At 35.9% G+C, this 15941-nt stretch overlaps 2 long non-coding RNA genes across 2 annotated transcripts; both read left to right on the top strand.

The window, feature by feature from the left end:
* The first annotated feature begins 504 nt into the window (after positions 1 to 504).
* LOC127860299 (uncharacterized) lies at positions 505 to 4229 on the top strand. The gene is made up of 5 exons (XR_008039682.1): positions 505 to 634; positions 1359 to 1448; positions 2329 to 2400; positions 2876 to 2988; positions 4038 to 4229. It is a non-coding gene; the product is annotated as an uncharacterized LOC127860299 (long non-coding RNA).
* Positions 4230 to 11348: 7119 nt separating this feature from the next.
* Positions 11349 to 14970, top strand: LOC127860300 (uncharacterized). The gene is made up of 4 exons (XR_008039683.1): positions 11349 to 11493; positions 12709 to 12855; positions 13077 to 13196; positions 13313 to 14970. It is a non-coding gene; the product is annotated as an uncharacterized LOC127860300 (long non-coding RNA).
* The last annotated feature ends 971 nt before the right edge of the window (positions 14971 to 15941 follow it).

Here is a 15941-nt window from a genome sequence, read left to right as displayed (position 1 = left end):
ATATTTTTTTTGCATGCAACATCTTATATATGTTGTACGCATTCGTTTGATGTCGTTGGAAATTGAATTGGGTGGAAATGTGCTCGTCACACAGGACAAACTTATCGAAATGCTTTTCAAACTCCACCATACCACAACTTATAAAGATTCTCACGTTTTGAAATGGGTTGAGAATAAATGTTTCTGTACATTTTTTGGATGAATAAATCTTCGCTGAATCGCACTACATTGCCCTATTTTTAAAATGGTGCGATATATGCTGAACAACAACACATAAACCTCATCAACCTGTAAAATTATCCATGAAATTTCTAAACATCCGGGCCTGAACGCCACCTCGAAAGTTGCATTGGCTCAATTAATAATGCATTCCAAAAACGAGGTGGTGCCCGTGATTAACGGCCGTATGGTTGTAGAATGTAAAACACGGTCGGAAATAGATTTAGCAAAATTGTAGTCTTTGCTTGTCAACATCTGTTGCGTACTGTTTTATTTTAGTTGTGAGAGCGAACGGTTCCGGTACTATGCAGCGGCCAGCAGGTTTACTGGCTCGTGGGCGTCGCTCCATTCTCCCGTCTCCGGGATTCAAGGTTATTGAAACTGCGTTTGCACTGGACGAATCATTCATGAAACAGTACGTTACTTGACTCACGACACTTATTGATAAGGCATAAGTCCTCACGAGTGGACAATTTTAATGAACAAAATATTATTTCGCTTATTGCATTTGTAGCACTCATTTTTAATAAGGTGATAGCTGCGATCCATTTTTTAATTTGGTTCATTGTTTTTTTTTCACTGATTTTTATTTGTTTGCAATAAGCTTATAAAATATAATTCGGGTAATATCGAATATTTACAGCTTATAAAATATCATTTGGGTAACATCGCATATTTACTTCATATTTGATCCTAAGTAATTTAATAAAAAAGGTTTTTAAAGATTAATGATTGCTACTATTTTAGGTTTCTATGTTACATGATCATTTGCTGAACATCAAAACTTATGTTCACGCGTTTTACATACTATTAATCTGAAAGAAATCTTGTCCGTCCGACTGTCTTTTTATATGTTTGAATGTTTGACTACCTGTCTGTTTGATTGTCTGTCTTTATGTCTGTCTTTCTGTCTGTCCGTACGCCCGTTGATCCGTCCGTATGTCTAGACAAATTTGTCAAGAAAAGTTTTCATTCATTTTTCAAAGTGCAACTTTCATGCTTCCCAGTATTGTTCCTTACGATATGAAGTTGTAAATGTGTGATTTTTATCATCCTTCGTTCAAAATTACTATATATTCCCACATGCAGTAATTCGTCACGCACGTTACATTCTGTAGTTATAATTGATGCAATTTCAGATTCTACAATCGCCACCAGGGGAACACGACGGCTGCCGAAGCAGAAGTTGAACTCTTCGTGGCACTGTTGGTTAACGAGATAGGCACTGAGTTAGTACTGATTAAATGTTATTAAACATTTGATATTAGTTTTATTTAACGTGGAAATTTCGGAAATGCCCACGGAATCGCATACTCTCCGGAAAACCGACCCCTCCATTTACTTTGTACAAGTGTAATATCAAAGAATTGGGGTTTTCCATCATTGACTTGGTTATCTATGTATCAAAATTGTTAAACTTTTGAAGAGGCCATTTCACGTTTTGGTAAATTGACAAAATAATAAAGAAAATTGTTTCAGATTATCAAAATTTCGCTGAATTTATGATATGTGTGAGGAAACAGTAATACTGGACATTTACCATGCTCTAAAATATCCATTTTATGCATCTTTTGAGGATTTCAAATTCTGAAAATTATAAAGTGTTGCAACGCGAAACGATGTTATAATTTGGAGAGTTCTGTTTTTGTCGTTAAATTTTTGGATATTACGAGGATTGCTTATATAAAGTATAAAATACATCACTTTTTGTATGAGCGCGGATGTCCGAGTGGTCTAAGTGGTAGACAATTACTCAAGGGTACAGTGGTTCGAGCCCAATCGAGGGTTACTTTATTTCTTCATTTAATGTTATTATTGTTTTTTACTGGATATTTTTAGATTAACTGTTTACATTTATCAATATCAAGCATTTGATGACAAACTTCAAAACATGCCAAAATCTGTGAAAAGGCCCCTTTAATATCAAGCAATTGGGGTTTTTCCTTCATTGACTTGTTATCTATGTATCATTATTGTTAAATTTTTTATAAATTATTAGTTTCTTAACCATCCAGGGCATGTACGGGAGATTTCGGCTATCAACTCTTGTCATATTGTACATATAAAACATAAACGAAACGATGTTTTTATGAATAATGAATATTTTAGATGAACGTTTTCTTCGCATCCTACAAAGAGGCGTATGACGTTGACATTTACGTTTATCCTGCCGCCATCGGCGTAAGTTTTGCTCGAGATTAGCACCAACAAGTCCTGCTTATCGTTTACTTGCTAAAGATTTAATCATAGTTTAAAACAGTTTCGAATAAAGATTCAGTTTTAACCAAACAACGCATTGATATGTGTAATGTTATATAAAAAGTGGTCCAACATGTATCAAAATGCCATAGCGTAAAAGCTTGGATAACATTTGCTTGTGAAGGATGCATTAATTTGTTGTCATAATGAAAGTAGATGAAATCATGTTGCCAAAAAGAAATATACAAATGTCATAAAACCAGGTTTATAAAAAAATCTTAGTTTACTAGTATTTACTCATTTATGCCTAGCGTCTAGAAAAAGGCCTTGGCCATGATGCGGCGTCTCATTAGAGTCTGCGCTGTTTGCTTAAAGGAATTTCTGTAAGAAATATTCTAAATATAGAAATAAATATACTAGACATCCCTAATTTTATAATTAAATTGATCCTATTTAGCAAGATGGGAGAGTCCACTAGGCATAAATGAGTTAAAACACGCCGGGTATGCGAATACTTCGTTGACGGATGGCACTTCACTAACAGAGAACAACAAACGCCACGCGCGAGAGGTAAGTTCCTCTGTTTTATTTAAAGTTATATCCTAAAGATTCGTTTTTAAGACAAGACACATGGTCGAGTTGATAAATGGTGTATCCTTTTGTATTGGGAATACACAATTTCACGGAAGAATGGTACATTTTTGCCCTAAAAATAGAAAATTCGATCGGAAAACAGCATAAACTTAATGAACAGTAAACATTTTAACACAATAAAACTACTTAGAATTATTGCAAGAAATTGTTTGCTATTCCACCATGTAGAGTAATCACTGAGCTTCAAATACTGAAATTTTGATAGTATTCAATGAAATATAAACAAGGATAGTGCATGTTGTAATAGGTTGCATACATAAAGTTGCAGGCACTTTGTTTACCGATAAAGGGCACTTCAGTTTACAGAGACTTTCAACAAAGCGGGCACTCTAATAACTGAGTTTTATCTTCTACTTCCAATGCATTTATTTATATTATGGCTATTCATACGAAACATTTTGAAAATATATTTTTCAAAAATCACATTACTATTTATTTATACTATGTTTATTATAATTGCAATTTTCAAATAAGATAATATTTATTATTAAATAAATGTATACACAATGAACTTGTTTTTTATTGGTAACGGATAATGCGGATCAACACAATCATGTTTAATTTTACTTATAGCAGGGCTCTAGATAACGGTAGTGAAGGGGTCTTTATGAGGCAAATACACATTTGTTCTACATTAAAAAAACGTCAAAAACTAGGTCACGGGGTCACTTAGTGCGTTTTAAACATTCAGCATGGTGTCCGCTCTTTAATTCAAGTAGTATTCATCAGATATTCACCAAACTTGGTCAGAAGTTGTATCTTGATGATGTATAGGCAAAGTTCAAACATGGGCCATGCGTGGTCAAAACTAAGTCACGGGTCACTTAGTGCGTTTTAAACATTGAGCATGGTGTCCGCTGTTTTTGTGTGAAGACAACACGTAAAATATTCTGTGTCAATGCGGCATGTGGGGGTATTCGTCACGTCTGTTCTTTCAAATGTATTCTTGTTTTGTCTTTTCACAGGATCTGAACCCATGGATAAGAAGACTCTTTCGAAGTATAGGTGCTTCTATTGTACATCACCTACATACAAAACAGATGAATATTCGGAAATTGTGGAGCATTGTGTTAAAGGCCACAAGTGCCAGACTTTAAAATACTAAACTAATGTCCAACAACGAACCGTCGGCGGCATTCATAAGCTCCGATTCACTCATCCTGTAATAAATAATTGTGTCACCTAAATGCAAAATCATATGCAGCATGTGTTGTGTTTATATTTAAAACAAAGTCGGATATGCATAACTTTTTACACCACTGTGACTTTACGTTTATTTATATAACGATGACTAGCCGAAATATTCGGGGGGGGGGGGGGCGGCCCCCTCCCCCATTATCTACGCCCCTGACTGTCGTGTGATTAAATCGACCCGCCCGTTCTTTTATTGCTATTTTCGTTTACTGGCGTAGGGCCAAAAAGTTCCAATAGAATTTCGGACCTGCATCGCTGCTGATATGAATCTCTGAGAGGCAGTTTAAGCAGAGTGATTATTCATGACATGCTATCTAATATATAAGTAAATACCCTTAGTACCTTCATTTGGACATAAAGATAAATGCTTTAGATCAACCGTTTAGAACGTAATTTAAAATATATGGTCATAAAGATTTTACTCATTAGACATATCGAATTTGTTTAACATTTCTCTTTTACATTTATACCAAATCATAATCATATTTCAAAGGGATAAGAACATGCTTCGGTAATACGTTTTTTATTTGCGTACTAAGTACATACATTTTTATTTATTGCCTGCTTACTTTAACAGTATTCCACAGCGAAATCTGCATTTTTGATTCACAAAAAACGAGTGTGCTATATCTGGAAAAAAAGTGTCTAGATGTCGGGAAACGAAGTGCCATTGTTTTTTAGATGATCGGTAAACGAAGTGCAGATGAAAAATAAGCATGCGACTCTTAAAACATTTGAATTTTCTCAAATACATTAGTAAACTAAAATGTAACATGTTGTAACATTAATGAATATATTGATCTTTTATTTCGAATAGTAAGCACGTTCTTGATTTATTTCCAAGTATATTTATTTTGTTTAAATATGTACTGATCATTCAATTCATGCTGATTATCGATGGAATTTTATCGTTTTTTTTTTTAAATAATTCACCGTTTTTCTGCGAATTTCTGTCTTCGCAATACGAAGTGCTATACCATTAATCACCCAAACAATGTTCTGTGTCTAAAAACCAAATAAACAGAACATAAATACAAAAAAGCTGAAGAACTCACCTCTCTGGCTTTTGTTGTTCTCTGTTAGTGAAGTGCCATCCGTCAACGAAGTATTCGCATACCCGGCGTGTAAAATTGTTGTGCAAATCTGAAGTTTGATCTGCAGGTACAAGCTACCCAAACAAAAAAGTCAACCCCTCCATCCAAACTCAAAGTTTGATTAGCAACAGTTTTTTCTGGTTAACAGTTACCTTGAACTTGATCCGACTGACTTTTCCAAAAAAAGCATTTTCAAGCTAGGTTTGCATGTTGCAAGGTACATAACTTGAGCACATAACACTGATGATTTTGATTTAAACAAACTTGTATTCTACATACACACACATGTTAGCGTAATACTTTTAATCCAAATTCGAGTATTTGTGCAGAAACTATTTTGAGAAAAGTAAAATTGACCTTCATCGGACTGACCCAGATAAAATCTCAGGCCTTCACGAAAGCAGAAATAATAAGATGCAATACCAAACTCAAGTAATTGCGTGCAAACAGTTTTTTTCCTGAAACAGTCCCCTTTTTTTTGACGGGCCGAAATGCAATCCAAAGCTAGGTCTCTATGTACTTTTACGTAAAGACTTACACATGTTTTTTTAAACCCATTTATGCCTATTTATATTACAATATTGTTTTCATTGTTGAAGTGTGTAGTATTTTTATGCCCCCGGTTGGGTGGCATATCGCAGTTGAACTGTCCGTCAGTGCGTCAGTCTGTCCGTCCGTCCGAATACTTTTACATTGCCCATAACTTTTGCAATATTTAAGATAGCAACTTGATATTTGGCATGCATGTGTATCTCATGGAGCTGCAAATTTTAAGTGGTGAAAGGTCAAGGTCATATTTCAAGGTCAAAGGTCAAATATATGGCTTCAAAGCGGCGCAGTAGGGGGCATTGTGTTTCTGACAAACACATCTCTTGTTCTAAGATAAAAAGACATGATGTTGCATTATTATTTATTAGATGCTTTTCAGTGAAAATAATTATGTCGAAGCAGTACAGTTGCTAAGAATTTATATTTTCACTCGATAAAAATATATCAAAAAGAGAACTGTTTTTATGTCCCAGGTAGGGTTGCATATAGCAGTTGAACTGTCCGTCAGTCTGTCCGTCCGTCCAAAAACTTTAACATTGCCCATAACTTTTGCAATATTGAAGATAGCAACTTGATATTTGGCATGCATGTGTATCTCATGGAGCTGCACATTTTGAATGGAAGAAGGTGAAGGTAAAGGTCATCTGTCAAGGTCAAAGGTCAAATATATGGCTTCAAAGCGGCGCAGTAGGGGGCATTGTGCTTCTGACAAGCACATCTCTTGTTTTTTATAAAAAGCAACCGATTACCTCCCTGGGCGACACATTGTTATAATATCTGCATTATGAATACTTGATGTGCATTTCCAAATCTTAGTAGAAGAACATTGAGAGATATCAACTTTCATTTCTCTCATGGAAAAACAACAACACACGACAACAATACTAACAACAACAAAAATACCAAAAATACATCTTACAATTGTCTGTGCATTTGGGGACATAAACTGTCATTCTGGATGTCCGGTTAGCGCCGTGGTTGGTACACACGCTTTCTCACATCTACATTTTTCTCCAATCGCTCGTAAAAATAACATTCTATCAGGCACCAAAAAATTCAAATACATTGTTTTGCCATAAAAATAGATTTATTGGATCATACGATTGTCATAGGAATCACATATTCGCTTAAGCTAAGTATTGAACCACAAGCTCGTGTCTGCTTAAACGGAACACATATATAACATAATATGCACTGTCTTATCAATGCAATATCGTCGTTAAAGTATGTTGTCTAATAGCATACCCTCATAGTGTCATAAAAATGTGCGGTTTTCATATCTAATATATCCATAAAACCAGTGTAACTTCCCAATCCAATTACATCTTGCTGTAGGTTAGATATTATTGACACGGACGGAAGCAGAAGGCTGCAGATTCGTTCATCCTTAATTTTTACAAATGTTTTTCTCAAGTTGTACTTTTTCTTTATGATAATGTAGGTAGATTTAACGAAAATTGCGTAAAATACTACCATACACGTTAAAAGATTAACGATATTACGCATGTTAAAGTACCTTAATCTAAGAAACTGCGCTATTTATGTCTCTATACGTAAAAAACGACGAAGAAGAAAGCTGACCCATTTTTTAATGATCTTGGAAAGAGGAAGTTTGGAATAAATACTCATTAAAAAAAAATGAAAAATGCAAGTAGCAAACTCGTTTACAAAAATAAATTTTGATTTTGAAATATCTTTTTTTTAATTGAACATGACCATCTTAATATCATACATGTATGCACATTAAACGAATTAAATAAATATTGCTATTAATAATTCACCCCATATTCAAATGACTATCCGTTTATTCTTAAATGAAGGAGAACCAGCACCCTTTAACTCGGACTGTTGCAAGAGCAAGTGTCATTAAATCGCCTTTTCCAAAACTAATCAGCCATATACTGTAAGATAATTTTTATTCGTAAGAAGCTTTATTTTGTTTTTTAGTTATTCGCTTGCAAGGTTATTACTACGCGTTGCAAATCGGTCTGCTCTTTACTACGCTAAGAATGATAACCACTGCATCTGAGGCTATTAATAGATGCTGATAAACAAATATAGTGGGATGTTGTGTATTCTGGGAAACATTATTTTGTTCTCAACAGATAGCGGTGATCTTTTGTATTGTCGGGTGCTGACAACGCAATAGTCAAAGGTTAAGTTTGTTTACATTCACGGTTCTCACTTAATAAAACGTTCAACATGAGTTCACCAATTACTACAGGTATATTATAGACAACAACAAAAATGCTTTATAATCGCTTTAACCGAATATAAGGTAGTCGGCGTAAATGCTGACGTTGAAATGAAGTTTGCAATTTACGTTTCTAATTAATTAAATTGAAAACAAAAGTTTAATTATAATTGTGTTTGTTAACTTGTTAGTCACATATTCACCGCATGAAATGTGTATTATCAACTAATCATTGTCAGACCACACATTAGTGTAAGTAGATAAAAATTATACTACGGGAGTACCACGTATTAGTGTAAGTAGATAAAAATTATACTACGGGAGTGCACATCATATGTGTCCTCACATGCCTTATTATGAGTGTATTTCTTCACCATCGAAATATAACGTATGTTAATATTTGATTTAAACGCAGTTTTCTTTCGACACATTTAAAACACATTTTCATAGCCGCGTCATGCGAAAATGGGCCTTAAACGTTTCGGCCAACGTATCTTAAGCCAAACCTGTGCATTTGCGCAGTCTGGTCAGAGGCGATGCTGTTCGCTATAAAATCCCTCAATGTGTAATGGTCTCATTATGTATCTCCTTACCAGATTGAGAGATGCGCAGGCTGAGTGGGCTATACATATGATGGGCGCAAATGGAATAAGACCCATTTACGCATGAAGTGGGTCATTAAAAATCTCTTCGCGAATTGTAAATGGTACATTTTAGCACAAGGCTTTTCGATACACAACTGTATTCAAAATAGCAAACTTTGTAATACGGGCAGTCTATCCAGGCGTTTAGGAACGATTTCTAGACGTGCTGACCGAGTACGGCACACATTTTGTGTTTGGAAAATTAAACGATTTTCCTCTTATCGTGACAGTATACTATTTGTTTGTTTTCTCCTCTTGAAAGCAAAACTGTGTTTATCGATTGTTAACTATATATTCCCCGGACGATTTAGTGAACGAGGACTGACCCTGAAATTCTACGAGATGGATTTTAACGCGTAATTGTAACTGGGCCACAATTAGTGTCATTTGAACATACCGAGAGTAGTCCGGAATTCCTTACACTGAATAGTGATACATTGTACATCCTTTGCGCTGAACACAGACACAGTGATGTAGCCAAAGTTCAGTGGTTTTATCTCGAATCACCCTATGACATTTTCGAATATATTCATGCATGTCTGCTGGCGTTATGTTAAAGTCATTTAAGGTGAAAAGCTGGGTAAAACAGCTATGCCGCAAAAGCGTATTAGTGCTCTATAGCCATGTTTAGGTCAGAGTTGTTGACAATGTGTGAACTGCTAGGGTAACAAGTAATGCATAAACAACAAAGAACGGGTCAACAGGGCTGTCTTTATGACTACCTTATTCGTGAGTAAAAAGTATTGCTTGCATATTTATTTTTAGCTCCACTATTATATATGAAATATATACAGTGTATCTATCCTACGCACCCCGGCGTCGGCGTGACAATTAGCATGAGCGTTGCAATGTTAAAGTATGCGTACAACCTAAAATATTTTCTATTTCCCTTGACATATTACTTTTATACTTTACATACTTCTTTGCCAACATGACCCGAATCTATAAACAAGAGCAGACAACTTTATCAAGCATTTTGTAAGAATTATGACCCTTTTTCACTTAGAATATGCATATAAATGATATTATTGATAAATCTATGTTAAAATTTACGCACCACCTCAAATAGTGTCTATGTCCCTTGACATAATGCTGTCATATTTTGCATACTTCTTTAACAACATGACCCCAATCTATAAATAAGAGCAGACAACTGTAACAAGCATTTTGTAAGAAATATGGCCCTTTTTCCAATTAGAATATGCATATTATTGATATATCTATGTTAAAGTTTGCGCACCACCTCAAATATTTTCTATGTACCTTGTCATATTGCTTTTATATTTTGCATACTACTTTATCAACATGACCCCAATCTATAAACAAGAGCAGACAACTGTATCAAGCATTTTGTAAGAATCATGTTACCTTTTTATACTTAGAAAATTGAAAATTAATAAATTTTGCTTAAATTGCCATAACTTCTTTATTTATAATCAGATTTGATTCATACTTTGACAAAACAACACTTACCTGACATACCACAATGGACTCCACCCAAACCATCCCCCACGCCCCATCCAAGACCCCTCCCCCCATTTTTTCATTGTTTTTCTTATTTTTGAAAGATCATCTTATAAATGACCACACCCCTACATTATACTCCTCTCTCCACCCCACCCCTCCTCCCCTCCCACACACACCCAAAAAGAATTTTTTAAACATTGTAAAAAAAACACAAATATTAATTCATTTTTTATTTTTGAAGGATCGTCCAACCATCCCACCCAAGATATTGCTATCAAACTTGAAATAAAATCTTATTAGTTTGTTGTATGTCTTTACAAATTTTCAAAAGATTGTGGAAAATATACCTGAACTCAGAATCGTCTATAAAGTACATTTTTTTAAAACATAAGCGATCAATATGTTTCAATTATGGTCCTCTTCCACTTAGGATGTGACTATATTACCTTGACCTTATTGAATATGAACAATTTCCCCATGATGGCTTTCATTATACGGTCAAACATTCGAATAGTCGAGCGCGCTGTCTTCTGACAGCTCTTTTTTTTTCATCAAATATCATATTGTATATTTTGAATTTGTATATGGTGTCAAAAATCAAAGTTTTGTTCAGGGAATTTCCATAATGAAATTATATTCTTAGGTATTCGATATTCAAACAATATTCATTTAATATGCTGGTAATTGCAAATTGTCTTTATATTCAGTTTTCATAACCATTTTCATCATACTTACTATGCTTTCTGAACGTCAAAAATGGCCATGTTGTTGTTATTTTGTCTAAGTTATCTCTATAAAATAAATAGGATGATAAAACGTGCACATACATCTCGACCCGTGCTTTATGACATACTCTTTATAAATTTGAATGTGTAAGTGTTGATTTCAAACTTGCGATTAATTTCAAAAAATGAGTTGCTTCTTAAATAATGCGAACAACTTCAGTGCCTTCAGCGCTTTGATTACTTCGATTGAACGATTTACGAATTTAACTCAAACACGAACGACGCAAATTCCTCTTTATTTGTAAAATCACTAATCACGGAATAAACACTACCACGAATAAGTCTTCCAAAAAAACACGAAATGTCATGTCGACGAATATTAATGATTTGACGTTATTCACAGATTTGATCATAGCCTTTATGAGACGGAACATTGCATTGTCGGAAAGAACGTGATGTTCGCCATCTTGTTTGAGCCTTCCTCGAGCATCGAATACAAATACACCATTTATTTCTTCATGCAGCACCATTGAAATCAAAAGCCACTTGGAACGGTTAGTACACATAATTCGTCGCTTTTGTTGAAAATGATTACGATAGCAATTAAAGAAGTTTTTTAGGAGCTCCGCGGTTATATCGACGTTTAAAGTCAGTTACTACTCCCTTTGTTCCAAGTCATTGAAGGCCTATCTTTGTGGATGTGCTGTTAAAGGTCAAAAAAAAGAACGACTCTAAACGCCCAACTAAAAGCTAGAAGAACTACCTATGTAAACGAGTTTTAAAATGAACGACTGTAAACGCCCAACTAAAAGATAGAAGGACTACCTATGTAAACGAGTTTTAAAAAGAACGACTGTAAACTCCCAACTAAAAGATAGAAGGACTACCTATGTAAACGAGTTTTAAATGAACGACTGTAAACGCCCAACTAAAAGATAGAAGGACTTCCTATTTAAACGAGTTTTAAAAAGAACGACTGTAAACGCCCAACTAAATGATAGAAGGACTACCTATGTAAACGAGTTTTAGAAAGAACGACTGTAAACGCCCATCTAAAAGATAGAATGACTACCTATGTAAACGAGTTTTAAAAAGAACGACTGTAAACGCCCAACAAAAAGATAGAAGGACTACCTATGTAAACGAGTTTTAAAAAAAACGAAATGACTACCTTAGTTAATGCGCTTATTAAAATTCGAAAAGGACTACATTTGTTAATGTGATATTGAAACTTAAATGACGACCTTTGTAAAAGCGCTGCCTTATGTCACAAAGGACTTCCTGTGCGAATGAGCTGTTGAAAAGAAGAAAACAACCTTAGTGAATGCGCTGTTGACATTCCGATAGGACTATTTTTGCAAATATGACGTTGGCAGTCAAAAATTACTACATTTGTAAATGTGCAGTTGGATGTCAGCAAGGAATATCTTTGCAAATATGCCGTTAAAAGTCCGAAATTACTATCTTTGTAAATGGGATGTTTAAACTTTCACAATGCCAAGGGGCATTTGTTTGGCATCATACATTCTACTATTACATTTTTGCGTCTGCTCAAAATACATAATATTGTTATTGATTTAAAAAATACTTTATTAATAAAATCGGTTATTTTGTTGTGAACAGTCTACCTAATATCATAGACTAATTACGTTAAAGGCATTCTTTAACTTTATTCGCATGAAATGTGCTTTCTTATCAACTGTTCCTGTTTGTTTAGTTAACATGAAGTATTGGTATCATTAATTGCATCTCTATTTGTTGTTCAAAAGACATGCAAACTGCACCGCCAACAATGGCTTCAGGATCAAGCAGGTCAGAGCCTCGTTTTGCAGGGCCTGCTTGGTAAGCCAGAAAACAGCATTGACCATCAGTGACAGAAGCGAACTGGCTTTGCCGGAAGTAGCGTGTGCGCCGGGGTAGGCATTTTATTGTTACTAAACACAACTGGAAGTTCCATGTAAACATTCCTTTGCCGCTGGTTGTATTATCAAATTACTCATATTATTAGGGAATCGATGTCAGTCTTCATTAGATACATAAGTCATGCTAAGCGTTATTGATTCTTTGAAGATATTTCTTAAGGCGTTTGTCACTTACAGTAATAAATATGTTTACATCACTAATCGTTTTTCTGCAGACTATCAGCGGCAATGAGGGCTGTCACGAATATGGTCAAGTTAATTGTGTAGATGCCAGCGGCGGGTGCAACGTTAGCCTCGGATTCGTATGGAACGGAACTCCGTGCGGCAGCGAACGGGTGAGGTTAAACAAACTGTTGCTGTGATTTTTTTAAACTAAAATGAATTTTATTATATAATATGATGTTTACCAATGAACGTGAACACAATCTCTAATACAGCATTGCGTTTGCAGATTTGCTTAAAAGGAAGATGCGCGCTTTACTTCGACATCTGCAAAATTACGACCACTACGATCACAACAACAACCACGAGACCCACAAGAACAACCACTTAGCCCACAACAACAACCACTTGGCCCACATCCACAACAAAGCCCACAATAACAACAACTACGCAAACAACAACCACCAAGCTCATAACTTCCCAGCACACAGCCACTGAGTCCAACAGCACTAGGGAAACAACGCCAACCACAGAGGAAAGACCAGATGAATACAATGATGATGATGATGAAGATTATTTTAACAGTAGCACAAGGCCCACAACAACAACCACTACAACAACAACTACTACAAGGCCCACAACAACAACCACTACAACAACAATTACTACTACTAGGCCCACAACACCAACCACTATACCCACAACAACAACCACTAGGTCCACAACAACGACCACTGAGGAAGGACCAGATGAATATAATGATGATGATGAAAATTATTTAAACAGTAGCACAAGGTCCATAACAACAACCATCCATTAAGGCCACGACGACAAGCATTAGGCCCACAACAACAACCATTATTCCCACAACCACTATGCCAACAACCACTACGCCCACATCCGCTTGGCCCACAACCGCTAAGCTCACAACACCCCAGCCCACAACCACTATGCCTACAACCACTAGGCCCGCAGCCACTATGCCCTCAACCACTAGGCCCAAAACCACTAGGCCCACAATCACTAGGCTTACAACCGCTAAGCTCACAACTCCCAAGCCCACAACCACTAGGCCCAAAACCACTAGGCCCACAATCACTACGCCCACAACCACTACGCCCACAACCACTACGCCCACAACCGCTAGGCCCACAACCGCTATGCCCACATCCGCTAGGCCCACAACCACTAGACCCACAACCACTAGGCCCACAACCACTAGGCCCACAACCAATATGCCTACAACCGCTAGGCCAACAACCATTAGGCCAACAACCACTAAGCTCACAACTACCTAGTTCATAACCACTAGGCCCACAACCACTAGGCTCACAACCACTATGCCCACAACCAATAGGCCAACAACCACTAGGACAACAACCACTAACTTCACAACTCCCGAGCCCACAACCACCAGGCCCACAACCACTAGGCCCACAACCACTATGCCCACAACCGCTAGGCCCACAACCGCTAGGCCCACAACCGCTTAGCTCACAACTCCCCGGCCCACAACCACTAGACCCACAACCACTAGGCCGTAAACCACTAGGCCCACAACCACTTAGCTCACAACTCCCAATCCCACCGCAACTAAGTCCACAAGCACTAGGCCTACAACAACAACCACTGAGGAAGGACCAGATGAATATAATGATGATGAATAAGATTATTTAAACAATAGCACAAGGGCCACAACAACAACCACTGAGGAAGGACCAGATGAATATAATGATGATGAATAAGATTATTTAAACAATAGCACTAGGGCCACAACAACAACCACTGAGGAAGGACCAGATGAATATAATGATAATGATGAAGATTATTTAAACAGTTACTCCATTTAGAAATTTTGTTATTTTTTGAAAGAAATGAAGTTTTCTATACCATCTTTGTGACCTTAAGATTACAAACGATTTATATTAAGTTTCATTATATCTATGAAGTGTCGTTGTGTTCATAAAAAAAGAAAATATAATAGTGAACATATCGTGCGTATTCGTAATACATAGATAAGCTCGAAATGCTTTCGTGGCAAATTTACTACTTTCCTTTTTTTTAGTTATGCTTCTAAAAAAAACAGTGGTAACCAAAGTTTCCTAATTTTAAAATGGGGCACTCTCTAATCATCATTTAAAACTTATTTTATTAGCTCGACTTTTAACACTTTCAGTGCTGGAACCGAATTTTGAAGGCCTTTGCAAACAGTTTGGATCCAGATGAGACGCCACAGAACGTGGCGCCTCATCAGGATCCAAAGTGTTTACTATTCTGATAGTATTCTTTGAAAAAAAGTCGAAGAAAATGCTAATTTTAGAAAGTCAACAGACAACATTTAAGCAGACGACAAATTTCCCAGCATGCAAAGGGTTAACTGAATAGTCCGATCGATATTATTCAAAAATGTGACGGCATCTGCGTAATGCCCAGCTGAATTTTAGAAGTGAAATATTTCCGTTTCACACATGTGTTGGAGGTCATTTTGTGAAGTCAATGACCTAGTTCCATACCTCTGATATGCAATCTATCATAATAAAGCCATGTTTCGTTCTTAGAAAATTCCTGTTCAATTTCGGTACTTTATATATTAAAATACAAATTGCCATATTTGTGTAAGGTCTTTAGGAAAATTGGCTGACGAACATTTATAACTCTGTCCAGCTTTTTAGCGAGTTATGGCCACTTTCATTGTATATATATATATATATATATATATATATATATATATATATATATATATATATATATATATATATATATATATATATATATGCAACATCTAAATATTCATATACGTACAATACATATTCAACAAATGTCCATGTATGTCTTAGTAGTCTCATATAACTGGACGGACCAAGGAGGACAACTGTTTTCTGGAATTCAGCGGCGTATTGTCCCTTTTGTACTTGTAA

The sequence above is a fragment of the Dreissena polymorpha genome, chromosome 15, assembly GCF_020536995.1.
Source record: "Dreissena polymorpha isolate Duluth1 chromosome 15, UMN_Dpol_1.0, whole genome shotgun sequence".
In the NCBI taxonomy this organism is placed as follows: Eukaryota; Metazoa; Mollusca; class Bivalvia; order Myida; family Dreissenidae; genus Dreissena; species Dreissena polymorpha.
Note: the sequence above shows the minus strand (reverse complement) of the source record. Positions and strands in the feature narration are given on the sequence as shown.